The sequence below is a fragment of the Rhipicephalus microplus genome, chromosome 5 (genome assembly GCF_043290135.1).
Source record: "Rhipicephalus microplus isolate Deutch F79 chromosome 5, USDA_Rmic, whole genome shotgun sequence".
NCBI classification, from domain to species: domain Eukaryota; kingdom Metazoa; phylum Arthropoda; class Arachnida; order Ixodida; family Ixodidae; genus Rhipicephalus; species Rhipicephalus microplus.
This window is the reverse complement of record NC_134704.1, coordinates 155,437,566-155,451,552: the sequence shown is the minus strand read 5'-3', so window position 1 is coordinate 155,451,552 and position 13,987 is coordinate 155,437,566. Positions and strand designations below refer to the sequence as shown.

Here is a 13,987-nt window from a genome sequence, read left to right as displayed (position 1 = left end):
GGATGATATGGTATTGGGCAAGTTGTTGATGTTTATGAGAAACGATACGAGACCAAATACATTCTCTTCACGTAAGCCCGAAGAAACTATAAAAAATGAGGGGTCTTTGTTGACCATAGTGTGGTGCTATTTGTGAGAAAAGAAATTTTGGAGCCCGGATTGAGTCAAGGAATCCTGTTTTATAATCAAGGTCACCAAAGGACCACTCGCAGTCGTGAGAGGTCTAATGTGCGCTTTCACGTTATCTTACCTGGATCACCAAAAATATTTTAAGACTTTTTTTCATGCCTCTTTTGCAGTATTTCGTACTTCTACCTGTGCAGTTCATCCTCCTCTCGATCAATGGACCATCATGATGCGTCTTTGAGCATTGTGATGATCATGCCAGATTACACTTCTTCTGGCCATTTTTTCGCTCACCTGCTTTTCTCAACATTTTTTATTACATACTTATTTTCATTGGCATCTTCTTCTGATGTAGAATAGCAAGCTCGAAGTGTCTGCTGCCCTGCTCCTCTCTCCTCTCTCTGTGACTGAACATGGTGATCGGGAAGACTGGCAGAACTCTTCTTTTTATTCATTCACGTGTTTGCCATTGTTCATCTGTAATTCAAATGTAGCCGTAAGCGTGACATTCCTTGCCTAACTGAAATTCTTAACGGCTAAACGCAGATTGAACTTATAATTGTGGTTTTCAATTGATAGTATAACAGAAAATTCCGAGCGAGAAAATTCCGAACTATAGAAATGAAGTAAGCTTGCATGAATTGTCATCATGTAATCTATTGCGAATGCATCACTGGGTAGTCATCGTTAGCCGGTATTTCGCTGTATAGTTACGGAAATGTGACAGCGGGCTAAAGCTGTTAATTCGTAGAGGAAATGAATAATGGAGATGTGAAAGCAAGGGAGTATAACCCATTGCCCTATACTGAGGAAAGCGTTTAGGCTAGACAGAAGAGTTAACGGGAAATGGTTTAGAGAAGTACGCACTAGGGCAAAAATAAACGATAAAAAAGTCACAGCTTTGCCACAAAGGCAAAGCAATGAACGCGATAGCAACAAATCGGAAGGTGACGCGTGAATAGCAAGCAGATCGAAACAGGTCCGCGTTTCTCACGCACAAATGACGCACGAAATGCAATCACAGGTACGGATGAACGTGAATAAGCGTGTCAATTGTTATTTTGCTGTCTGAAAAGTGCGCCCTTTTCCCAAATGAAGACTGTGCAATGAGTGAAGTGACCATTAGGCGCCCGGTAACGACAACAGAATCGTTCTGAAAGCCCAAGGCGTGCGATTGTCCCCACTGGGAGATAAGAGAGCGCACACGTGAGTGTCCTCTCTTCGCGGGGCAAAGTATTTGTGGGACATGAGAGCGCTCTACCGCGTCGTGACGATCTGGCGACGCGCGCTCATTGCGCCATTTCGCTGGTAATGCTGAAAAACGATAGTAGTTCCCCCGAGATGCCCATCGCCATCTGTAAGTGATAGATATCATAGTTTCCTAAAGTTAACTAGAGGGGACTCTAGCGCTGCGATCGTTCAACGAACGCGGGAATGATGGGTAGTGCACAACATTGCCTAGTCTATGTACATGCGGATGGCGAATCGCACTTGTGGCTTCATTTGTTCCTGTGTTTCGGTTTTTGTTTCGAAGGAAAGAACGAGCCCTTATGAACTTCGTCACCCGATTTGAAATGTTAAGTCTAAAAGTTTAAGGTGGTGAAGCACAAACACTCAACATTTGCTGATATGTGTTTCGTGAGAAAACAGCTCACACGAACACACACGAAACCACACAAACACACACGAAACCAGAAGCCCGAAGATAAGACAAATCTGTGCATTACCCATCGTTCCCATGCTCGCTGAAGCACCGTGCGTTGCTGCTCCCGTAGCCACTAGCGCAAGAGTTACCTCAAATGTATATTTAGGAAACTCTATGGTAGGTACAGTTTGCCTTTGAACGGTGAAAAAGGGGCTCCTTCATGGCTCAGTGGCTAACGCCACGCCTCACACTTGCGAGGTCGGGCGTTCGTGCCACGCAACAGAGTCTTTTTTCCAGATTATCTTTTTTTCGTTCTTGCGTTTTCATATATATATATATATATATATATATATATATATATATATATATATATATATATATACGCATACAAGTACGGTGAATGACGGCGTTTATGACACTGGTGACAAAATCTAGCCTAAAGTGTGAATAATTGCTACCGCAATCAAACGTAGGAGTGTCATAATAAAAGTTCATTCGAGCACTAAAACTGTTGTAGCACGTTTCTCGCTTTCTGGTGATTTACACTAGCGAGAGTTGAGGTGTTGCCTCTTGATTCACAGACAAGTCACTGCTTCAACCAAAATATATTTTAGAGTTCTTTCCTTGTGGCAAGGCAGAGACCGCGGAAAACGTTTTATGGAACCTTTTTACAGTGAAAGCTGTCATGAGATACACCTCAGGTCGTTCACAGTTGTCCGCCGTCGTCTTCGCCGCCACCGGTATCCGTAATCACATCGCACTAAATAGGGGAAAACTAGCTCCAATGACACAGTGGGGCTAGAACCTGGGTCCGCTGGGTGCCAGTCCAGTATTCTACCACTGAGCTACGCCGGTTTCTGTGATATGTTGGAAAACTTGCCTTAGGCAGGCTTCATGTCACGAAAGCAATCACGTCAATACGACTTATAAAGCGTTTTAAAACAACGAAAGATGAACCAGTCGTCGCACAATGCGAATAGCGTAACGAGTGGGCCTTCCGATGATCAAACCCATTACAAAAGCTTGTTCTTGTTCCCCTTTTAACTGTGGGGCATACCCACTTTATCCATAATTCATCATCCTCGTCAGCCACTGCTTGAACAATTGGCGCAAAATGTTTTCCAAGTGTTTAGCGGATACCACGCTTATCAGAAGAATGACGAAAAATAACATAGTGAATACTGGTCTGCTACTCAAAAAATATTATCAATGCGGTAGTGAGTACCAAGCAAGTGTACCTGTAGCAGGTAGCCAGTGAGTGTTTTGAAAAGGTTCTGAAAGGGCACTCTTTTAGCTTTCGCTGTGACTGTGTTGCGCCTTCCGCGCAGGGCTGGGGTTTATGATCAAGAAGTCGGTAATTTCTCAGAGATAGAACCATCGATTAGGCAAGCTGTACGCTTCACACTGCTGTATTCTGAACAGATCCTCCACATCTTTCAATTTTGTTTCAGTCTCGAAAGCAGCAAGGCATAACTTCGCAATGGAACAGCGCTGCCGCATGCCTAACCACGCGAGCTTGATGGATTAGCTTTCAACAACGGGCTGTGGGTGGGGCTTTTTTTTATGAAGTAGTATATCGGGATAGAAACGGTCTGTTTGGTAAGGGATCGCGCGGTAGATGAGGCACGCACATTGATAAGCTCGCCCATTACCCCTTTGCTCGGTTACGTTCCGCTTCCGTGGATGGTAGTCCTACAGTGTGCAGATTACAGGCAGAAATATTTAGTGAGTGCTACTCTAATTACCTCTAATGAAGGCAGACATTTCTGCAAACTGCCGTCTACTTATTTTGTGGTAGCGACGTAGTATGCACTTCAAGCATGCTAGATATGAAAACGGCCTAACAATATTATTGTTTCGTTTGTCTACGAAGAGGCATAAACTGGAGTTTGCCGAGATAAATATGCATTACGCCAAAACTATGCTAAATAAACCTGAACTATACTGGTATACCCAGAGTTTAAATTACGCCAATATATTTTATGATGACGAAATCTAATAAATGTTGTTGGCTGTGATCTAGAATAAGTCATACATTTTTTTCTCTTCAGCCTAATTATCAAATATCGCAAGATTTATCATAATTTCCAAAAATGCATATTTAGAAGGTACTCACTATAAAGCAGCAGGATCATGTCCAAAGCGTCCAATTGGACCGTTTCTATCTCCTAATCAATTAAATACGTTTTTATATTTCTTTTTCATCTTATCATCATCAATTAGTATTCCTTATCTGTAGTAGGAAAAAAATGTGCACTTGCACTGCACATGAAACATGTAAATGTTGCGCATCGGTCAGTTGCCTTCCTTTTGGAAACGCTTGTGTAGCAGGGCAAGAACAAACTGGCGTTCCAAACATGCAACATGCAGCATGCTCGGCATCTATGGCGGAACATTGTACATGCTCTGATCGGTTTTCATAGGTTCTTTCGGCTCACTAGTATTCAGGCAGTTCAGAACTACAGCTGGGAACAATTTCTTCGGCTGCTGTAGCTTTTTCGTCAGTGCTCGAGTGTACACAGAGAGCAGCGTCAAAATTAGAGAAATAATCATCAAGTGTTACATCATGGCGTTTCTGACCGGCCATCGAGCCTCATTGCAGGGCGCTGATTGACGCAGAACACGAACTACCCACCAACACGTGTAGAAAGTGTACTTCAAGGGAGTGGCGTCGCATTGTTAGGAAGCAACGCGCTCAGTAAAATGCGGGCAGCGACATTCAGTACGAGACACAAGAACTCTAGCGACGATACATGTCGGCTAGTAAAGTTGCGCCTTAAACAATAGCGCTTGTTTCTCCCTTGACAGAAAAATTTGCGGTATAATTTTTCTCCGGTAAGGTAGCGCTCGCTCAGTATCTTACTGTGCGCTTGAAACATCTCGCGTTTAGGAATGTGCCACTGCAGGACGCTGGTTGTTATTGTTGCCTTCTGATGTCATACTACTAACGTGAATAAGCAGGAAAGAGTTGATGCCAGCAAGAAAATTCCAGCGACTCGCATCAGAATGCCAGAAACAGACAACCGACAGACACGGGTGGTGCTCGGTACAACGTGAGCAACAGTGCTACATTCGCTGGCAGTTCGCATCAAAGTACACGCGTACTGAGAATTTGATTATGGTGCACTACGTTTGAACAAGACCGGTATTTATACCTTCACCACCACTGAACCGATCACTAAATATTTTGTGTGGTACGTAGGCTGCTGCTGTTTGCGCCGACGTAAGTGCTGCAAACATGAATACGCGTACTAGTTAGAACAGTGTATAAATGGCATATGTATGCTGCGCCGTGAAATATTCTGTACAGTTCTGGATCTGTTGCCGTAACGGCTGCTCGCTCGCAAACAACAGAAGATACCTTGACAGAACGCTATGGCGTCTGGCTGTGGAGCGACAAAATCAACGAGAAAAAAAAAACTAGAACAATACGCGTTTTTGCGCGTATTTAGGTTTTCTAGCGCATATACGCAGCTAAGAAGCTATATATATATATATATATATATATATATATATATATATATATATATATATATATATATATATATATATATATATATATATATATATATATATATATATATATATATATATATATAGCGGTTATGGTTTCTGAATATGTAAAATCTGACTCATCAACTAGTGTAAGTGGCGAGGTACTGTTTACACTTCTTGAACTTGTACTAAATTATAACCATTTTGAGTTCAACGGCAAGCATTTCCTTCAGGTCAGTGGCACTGCAATGGGCACGAAAATGGCCCCAAACTTCGCGAGCACCTTTATGGCTTCACTTGAAATCCCATTCATTGAGGGACGCACCTTGAAACCTTTCTACTACAGAAGATACTTAGACGATATTTTTATGATATGGAACCATGATGAGGGAAGTCTTTTCCGCTTCATAGAGGATTTTAACAAATGCCACCCGTCAATAAAATTCACGCACAAAATTTCCAAAACTAGCATTAACTTTTTGGACGTTACTGTCACGGTCGAAAATGACCGCTTATCAACAAACCTTTACAAAAAGCCTACAGACCGTCAAATGTACCTACATTTCAACAGCAGCCACCCAAAGCATTGCAAAACGGGTATTCCATATTCTCAGGCCTACCGGTACCGAAGAATATGCACCGATATGCGGGAATTTTACAGACACGCGGAACACCTAAAGCATTCCTTATTGAAACAAAATTATCCGGAAGACATTATTGACGATGCCATACTACGTGCTCGACACCTGAACAGGAATGATATAATTAAGGGACCAAACAAAGTACCTAAAACGACTTCCCAAACGAACCTTGTACTAACTTACTCCTCATCAGCGCCACGAATCAACAACATACTTTCCCGCCATTTCAACATAATCAGGCAAAGCGAACGACTAACTTCTATTTTCGCGAAGCCACCTCACGTGGTGTACCGCCGGGATAAAACTCTGAAGGACATTCTTGTCAGGGCAAAAACAAACACCCCCAAAATTCAATCAGGGTGCCATCCCTGCGGAAAATCTCGATGCAAGGTATGCCCACAGATGCTCACAACACGTGAATCCAAAGCGAACTTCTCGGATTTCAAATTCTGCATAACTGAAAGCCTTAATTGTGACTCCAGTAACGTAATATACATGCTACATTGCAACATCTGCGGACAAGAATATATCGGCTAAACAGACACGCCATTTCGGCTGCGGTTCAATAATCACCGGTACCACGCCACTTCACTGCCGAAGCTACCTTTATCTAGACATCTGCGCCTGCCAAACCACAGTTTTAAAAATATTAGCGTAACTCTTTTGCAGTCCGGTTTTTCAAACAGACGCGAGCGCGAACAGCGTGAGGCATATTTTATTTTCAAATTTCGTACATTAGTAGCCGGTATCAATGAGGACCCCGGAAAACTCAACTGCCTCCGAGAGGTAAGCCAGGAGAAAATTGGTGACAAAGATTGATAGCTGGAGACCATGCTTTTTTCTGACTGACTCGTACGTGTACACTGTCCTCTTCTTTTTTTTTTTCACATGCACATACAAAGTGTTTACGTTCGCCTACCACTTCATGACCGTTGAAGGGAAACGGACGAAGATTAAAGGTAAATAGCCGACCGACCCATTAACGAGAAACCTTTCCTTTACACACACCGCCCGCCGCCCGCCGAACGACCAAACGACCAATTACGGGGAAACCCCTTTCTTTAGGCACGCCGTCCCGGACCCTCCCGGCACCGCGGCGACAATCTTGGGTGGCCCGACACACGCCAAGAACTGAACAGCACGTGATATGAACCGTAGGTGGATGTAGACGGACAGTTGGCTTCGTTTTCAGCGTTGACAGTGGTTCTTCCTGTTTTTTACTTTTTTTACTTTCTTTCTTTTCTTTCTTTTTTCGTCTTTTTTCTCTCTTTTTTTCCTTCTTCCAGTTCCCTCTCACTCTCGCAAACGTCTTTCAAGGCGAGAGGGACGCGGCAGCAAGGAAGTTCATGTCAGTATAACTCATCCCCTGATGAAGGGAGGTCCCCTCCCGAAACTGTTGGGAAATAAATATATTTATCCTTGTTGACAACGCTCCCGTTGTGCCATATCCCATACCTTCACGAAGACTAACTGGCCCATTGAATTATTACTCCCACTGACCTGAACCATGGCTGCCAGTACATCATCAACGGAGCGTTTGTCGCGGAGATATCCAAATTACCCTACGAAGTGTGCCGTCATCGGGGACTCAATCATGCGGTACGTCCACACGCACTTCAGCCCGAACGACTCGTCAACGCCGTGCTTCATCTCCTATGGTGGTGCTATGTTTTCGGACATCCCGGCGCTACTTGAGTACCTACCTCACCGGGTGGACACGTTGTTTCTGCATGTGGGCACCACGGACATCCTGAAGACGAGCTCTTCAAGATCACTGGATTCGTTGAGGGAGGCATTGAAGCGAATGAGGCAGATGCGCCCGAACATCAAGACACTGCATCTTAGTCTGCCACTACCTCGCGCACCCAATCGCCGACGGCGGGACTCGAACTGGCGATCAATGAATCGGTTTAATATGGAGGTACAGCGATTCAGCAGAGAGGCCCGCCGTCTCTGCCACTACGGGTTGTTGGGAGCAGGCGTCTATTACGTCGAACATGGTTTCTCAACACTCCCGCTGCGCCGCTTCCTGGCTGCTGACGGCTTACATGCAAGCTTCGAGGGGGTCGCGCTACTGGCACAGCACACGAGGGTGCAGCTGCGATGGACGTCGGCGGCATGGAGATCGGCGGCAATCGCTTGCACGGACAACTCCAGTGCCAAGCCCCCTCAACAACAAGAAGCCGAGCGACACACAGAGCCATCCAGGGCACCAGCAGTGACGATGTCTCCACTACCACCAGCGAGGCCAGCGAGCCAGCGGGTCCCACCAGTGAGTCAGAGATCGGCGGCAACGGCTTGCACGGCAAACTCCAGTGCCAAACCCACTCAACAACAGGGAGCCGAGGGACACAAAGAGCCATCCAGGGTCCCAGCAGTGACGACGTCGCCACTCCCACCAGCGAGGCCTTACAACACCAGGCGGACGAATGCGGCGAAGACCAAGGCGGCGGCTTCCAAATGACACGGGGAAACAAAAGGTACGGGCAGTCTTAAACACGCATGGTCCCACTCATTTCTATCGATTAGAAAAATCATTGAAAAGCGGATGCAATACGAAAAACACGCAGAACAACTAAACAAATATCTATCTCACGAAATTGCACCTAAGGGTCTCCGCCTAGCCTGCAACCCCTCAATGTCTACACTAAGTGAAGCAGAAAGGGGGAAGTGGGAAAAAATATTACTAGAAGCGTCCTTGCAACTGACTCGGGTCATTGCGGACCATTGTGAGTGTAAGGCCGCCGAACACAGTGTCACAGAGGCCACGCAGAAATTGGTATCTAATCTCGGAGAGCATGAGGCAAGAGAACTGGAAAGATATGAACTAAAGAAGAGAGGCGAAATTTCAGTAGTAAAAGATAGAAAATTCAAGCGGGATTGCAGTAGCTCCACTGCTCTGCAACAGGAAAATAGGAATGAGGCCGTACAAGAACACCAGGGACCACCCGTACCTCAACCTAACTTTGAGGAGAGAAATGGGAACTCAGAACCACAGTGCAATCCTAATCAAAACATCCTTACTCTCGAATATGACGCTGACACTCCCGTGCCACGTGATAGCCAAGAGCAGCCGAAAACTTATGAGGAAAATGTACTCAATCTGTCAAACACAACACTCACACCCGCTCAGCTTCAACTTTTGTCGAGAGGCTTGACCTTTTGTCCATCATCCGGTAAATTCAATGAATTTGAACTGTACCAAGACCTCGATAACTTTGCGCGTAATCTCCGCCTCCGTGAATACTTTCATGATCGCAAGGACTGTACGAACGAGAATAGAGTGATTGGTGGTGACAGATCATGGTGTCCGGGTGAGCAGAGGGACAAACACCTCGATATGTATATATCAGCAGTTCAAAAAGATATCATCAGAGCGTATGGAAAAAATCGGCCATTTCGAAACAACATATCAAAGTCAGAACGAAGGGCACTCGATGAACTACGAAAAAACACTGGAATTACTATCAAACCGGCTGATAAAGGAGGCTGCATAGTAATTCTAAATACGTCGGACTACTTAAAGGAAGGGGAACGACAGCTATCAGACACAAAATTCTACAAAGAACTTCCAACGGACCCGACTCCCGAATTTGAAAGGGAGATAAAAGTAACCCTAAACAATCTCCGCCGGGACGAGAAAATTACCGGCAAAATGTTAAAAGCAATGTTACCGGCCCACTCTGTTCCCGGTCGATTCTATTTACTCCCCAAAATACACAAGGCAGGTAATCCGGGACGTCCGATAGTATCCAGTAACAGCACATCAACAGAAAATATATCAGAATTCATCAATTCCTTAATAAAAAACATCCCCCCAAATTTTCCCTATTACCTAAAGGACACAAACCACTTCATCTGCGAAACTTCAAGTCTCGACATCCCAGGCGGCAGTTTTCTGGTGACCATGGACGTCTGCTCACTGTACACCAACATACCCCACCATGACGGAATAGCGGCTATGGTTTCTGAATATGTAAAATCTGACTCATCAACTAGTGTAAGTGGCGAGGTACTGTTTACACTTCTTGAACTTGTACTAAATTATAACCATTTTGAGTTCAACGGCAAGCATTTCCTTCAGGTCAGTGGCACTGCAATGGGCACGAAAATGGCCCCAAACTTCGCGAGCACCTTTATGGCTTCACTTGAAATCCCATTCATTGAGGGACGCACCTTGAAACCTTTCTACTACAGAAGATACTTAGACGATATTTTTATGATATGGAACCATGATGAGGGAAGTCTTTTCCGCTTCATAGAGGATTTTAACAAATGCCACCCGTCAATAAAATTCACGCACAAAATTTCCAAAACTAGCATTAACTTTTTGGACGTTACTGTCACGGTCGAAAATGACCGCTTGTCAACAAACCTTTACAAAAAGCCTACAGACCGTCAAATGTACCTACATTTCAACAGCAGCCACCCAAAGCATTGCAAAACGGGTATTCCATATTCTCAGGCCTACCGGTACCGAAGAATATGCACCGATATGCGGGAATTTTACAGACACGCGGAACACCTAAAGCATTCCTTATTGAAACAAAATTATCCGGAAGACATTATTGACGATGCCATACTACGTGCTCGACACCTGAACAGGAATGATATAATTAAGGGACCAAACAAAGTACCTAAAACGACTTCCCAAACGAACCTTGTACTAACTTACTCCTCATCAGCGCCACGAATCAACAACATACTTTCCCGCCATTTCAACATAATCAGGCAAAGCGAACGACTAACTTCTATTTTCGCGAAGCCACCTCACGTGGTGTACCGCCGGGATAAAAATCTGAAGGACATTCTTGTCAGGGCAAAAACAAACACCCCCAAAATTCAATCAGGGTGCCATCCCTGCGGAAAATCTCGATGCAAGGTATGCCCACAGATGCTCACAACACGTGAATCCAAAGCGAACTTCTCGGATTTCAAATTCTGCATAACTGAAAGCCTTAATTGTGACTCGAGTAACGTAATATACATGCTACATTGCAACATCTGCGGACAAGAATATATCGGCCAAACAGACACGCCATTTCGGCTGCGGTTCAATAATCACCGGTACCACGCCACTTCACTGCCGAAGCTACCTTTATCTAGACATCTGCGCCTGCCAAACCACAGTTTTAAAAATATTAGCGTAACTCTTTTGCAGTCCGGTTTTTCAAACAGACGCGAGCGCGAACAGCGTGAGGCATATTTTATTTTCAAATTTCGTACATTAGTAGCCGGTATCAATGAGGACCCCGGAAAACTCAACTGCCTCCGAGAGGTAAGCCAGGAGAAAATTGGTGACAAAGATTGATAGCTGGAGACCATGCTTTTTTCTGACTGACTCGTACGTGTACACTGTCCTCTTCTTTTTTTTTTCACATGCACATACAAAGTGTTTACGTTCGCCTACCACTTCATGACCGTTGAAGGGAAACGGACGAAGATTAAAGGTAAATAGCCGACCGACCCATTAACGAGAAACCTTTCCTTTACACACACCACCCGCCGCCCGCCGAACGACCAAACGACCAATTACGGGGAAACCCCTTTCTTTAGGCACGCCGTCCCGGACCCTCCCGGCACCGCGGCGACAATCTTGGGTGGCCCGACACACGCCAAGAACTGAACAGCACGTGATATGAACCGTAGGTGGATGTAGACGGACAGTTGGCTTCGTTTTCAGCGTTGACAGTGGTTCTTCCTGTTTTTTACTTTTTTTACTTTCTTTCTTTTCTTTCTTTTTTCGTCTTTTTTCTCTCTTTTTTTTCCTTCTTCCAGTTCCCTCTCACTCTCGCAAACGTCTTTCAAGGCGAGAGGGACGCGGCAGCAAGGAAGTTCATGTCAGTATAACTCATCCCCTGATGAAGGGAGGTCCCCTCCCGAAACTGTTGGGAAATAAATATATTTATCCTTGTTGACAACGCTCCCGTTGTGCCATATCCCATACCTTCACGAAGACTAACTGGCCCATTGAATTATTACTCCCACTGACCTGAACCATGGCTGCCAGTACATCATCAACGGAGCGTTTGTCGCGGAGATATCCAAATTACCCTACGAAGTGTGCCGTCATCGGGGACTCAATCATGCGGTACGTCCACACGCACTTCAGCCCGAACGACTCGTCGACGCCGTGCTTCATCTCCTATGGTGGTGCTATGTTTTCGGACATCCCGGCGCTACTTGAGTACCTACCTCACCGGGTGGACACGTTGTTTCTGCATGTGGGCACCACGGACATCCTGAAGACGAGCTCTTCAAGATCACTGGATTCGTTGAGGGAGGCATTGAAGCGAATGAGGCAGATGCGCCCGAACATCAAGACACTGCATCTTAGTCTGCCACTACCTCGCGCACCCAATCGCCGACGGCGGGACTCGAACTGGCGATCAATGAATCGGTTTAATATGGAGGTACAGCGATTCAGCAGAGAGGCCCGCCGTCTCTGCCACTACGGGTTGTTGGGAGCAGGCGTCTATTACGTCGAACATGGTTTCTCAACACTCCCGCTGCGCCGCTTCCTGGCTGCTGACGGCTTACATGCAAGCTTCGAGGGGGTCGCGCTACTGGCACAGCACACGAGGGTGCAGCTGCGATGGACGTCGGCGGCATGGAGATCGGCGGCAATCGCTTGCACGGACAACTCCAGTGCCAAGCCCCCTCAACAACAAGAAGCCGAGCGACACACAGAGCCATCCAGGGCACCAGCAGTGACGATGTCTCCACTACCACCAGCGAGGCCAGCGAGCCAGCGGGTCCCACCAGTGAGTCAGAGATCGGCGGCAACGGCTTGCACGGCAAACTCCAGTGCCAAACCCACTCAACAACAGGGAGCCGAGGGACACAAAGAGCCATCCAGGGTCCCAGCAGTGACGACGTCGCCACTCCCACCAGCGAGGCCTTACAACACCAGGCGGACGAATGCGGCGAAGACCAAGGCGGCGGCTTCCAAATGACACGGGGAAACAAAAGGTACGGGCAGTCTTAAACACGCATGGTCCCACTCATTTCTATCGATTAGAAAAATCATTGAAAAGCGGGTGCAATACGAAAAACACGCAGAACAACTAAACAAATATCTATCTCACGAAATTGCACCTAAGGGTCTCCGCCTAGCCTGCAACCCCTCAATGTCTACACTAAGTGAAGCAGAAAGGGGGAAGTGGGAAAAAATATTACTAGAAGCGTCCTTGCAACTGACTCGGGTCATTGCGGACCATTGTGAGTGTAAGGCCGCCGAACACAGTGTCACAGAGGCCACGCAGAAATTGGTATCTAATCTCGGAGAGCATGAGGCAAGAGAACTGGAAAGATATGAACTAAAGAAGAGAGGCGAAATTTCAGTAGTAAAAGATAGAAAATTCAAGCGGGATTGCAGTAGCTCCACTGCTCTGCAACAGGAAAATAGGAATGAGGCCGTACAAGAACACCAGGGACCACCCGTACCTCAACCTAACTTTGAGGAGAGAAATGGGAACTCAGAACCACAGTGCAATCCTAATCAAAACATCCTTACTCTCGAATATGACGCTGACACTCCCGTGCCACGTGATAGCCAAGAGCAGCCGAAAACTTATGAGGAAAATGTACTCAATCTGTCAAACACAACACTCACACCCGCTCAGCTTCAACTTTTGTCGAGAGGCTTGACCTTTTGTCCATCATCCGGTAAATTCAATGAATTTGAACTGTACCAAGACCTCGATAACTTTGCGCGTAATCTCCGCCTCCGTGAATACTTTCATGATCGCAAGGACTGTACGAACGAGAATAGAGTGATTGGTGGTGACAGATCATGGTGTCCGGGTGAGCAGAGGGACAAACACCTCGATATGTATATATCAGCAGTTCAAAAAGATATCATCAGAGCGTATGGAAAAAATCGGCCATTTCGAAACAACATATCAAAGTCAGAACGAAGGGCACTCGATGAACTACGAAAAAACACTGGAATTACTATCAAACCGGCTGATAAAGGAGGCTGCATAGTAATTCTAAATACGTCGGACTACTTAAAGGAAGGGGAACGACAGCTATCAGACACAAAATTCTACAAAGAACTTCCAACGGACCCGACTCC

General features: G+C 45.8%; 1 long non-coding RNA gene across 1 annotated transcript in view; it reads right to left on the bottom strand.

Annotated features, from left to right (window-relative positions):
* Positions 1-424: 424 nt before the first annotated feature.
* Positions 425-13,987, bottom strand: part of LOC142817984 (uncharacterized) — a 110,699-nt gene continuing 97,136 nt past the window's right edge. The window contains exon 4 of the long non-coding RNA XR_012895460.1: positions 425-603. This is a non-coding gene — a long non-coding RNA (uncharacterized LOC142817984). The remainder of the gene's footprint in view (positions 604-13,987) is intronic.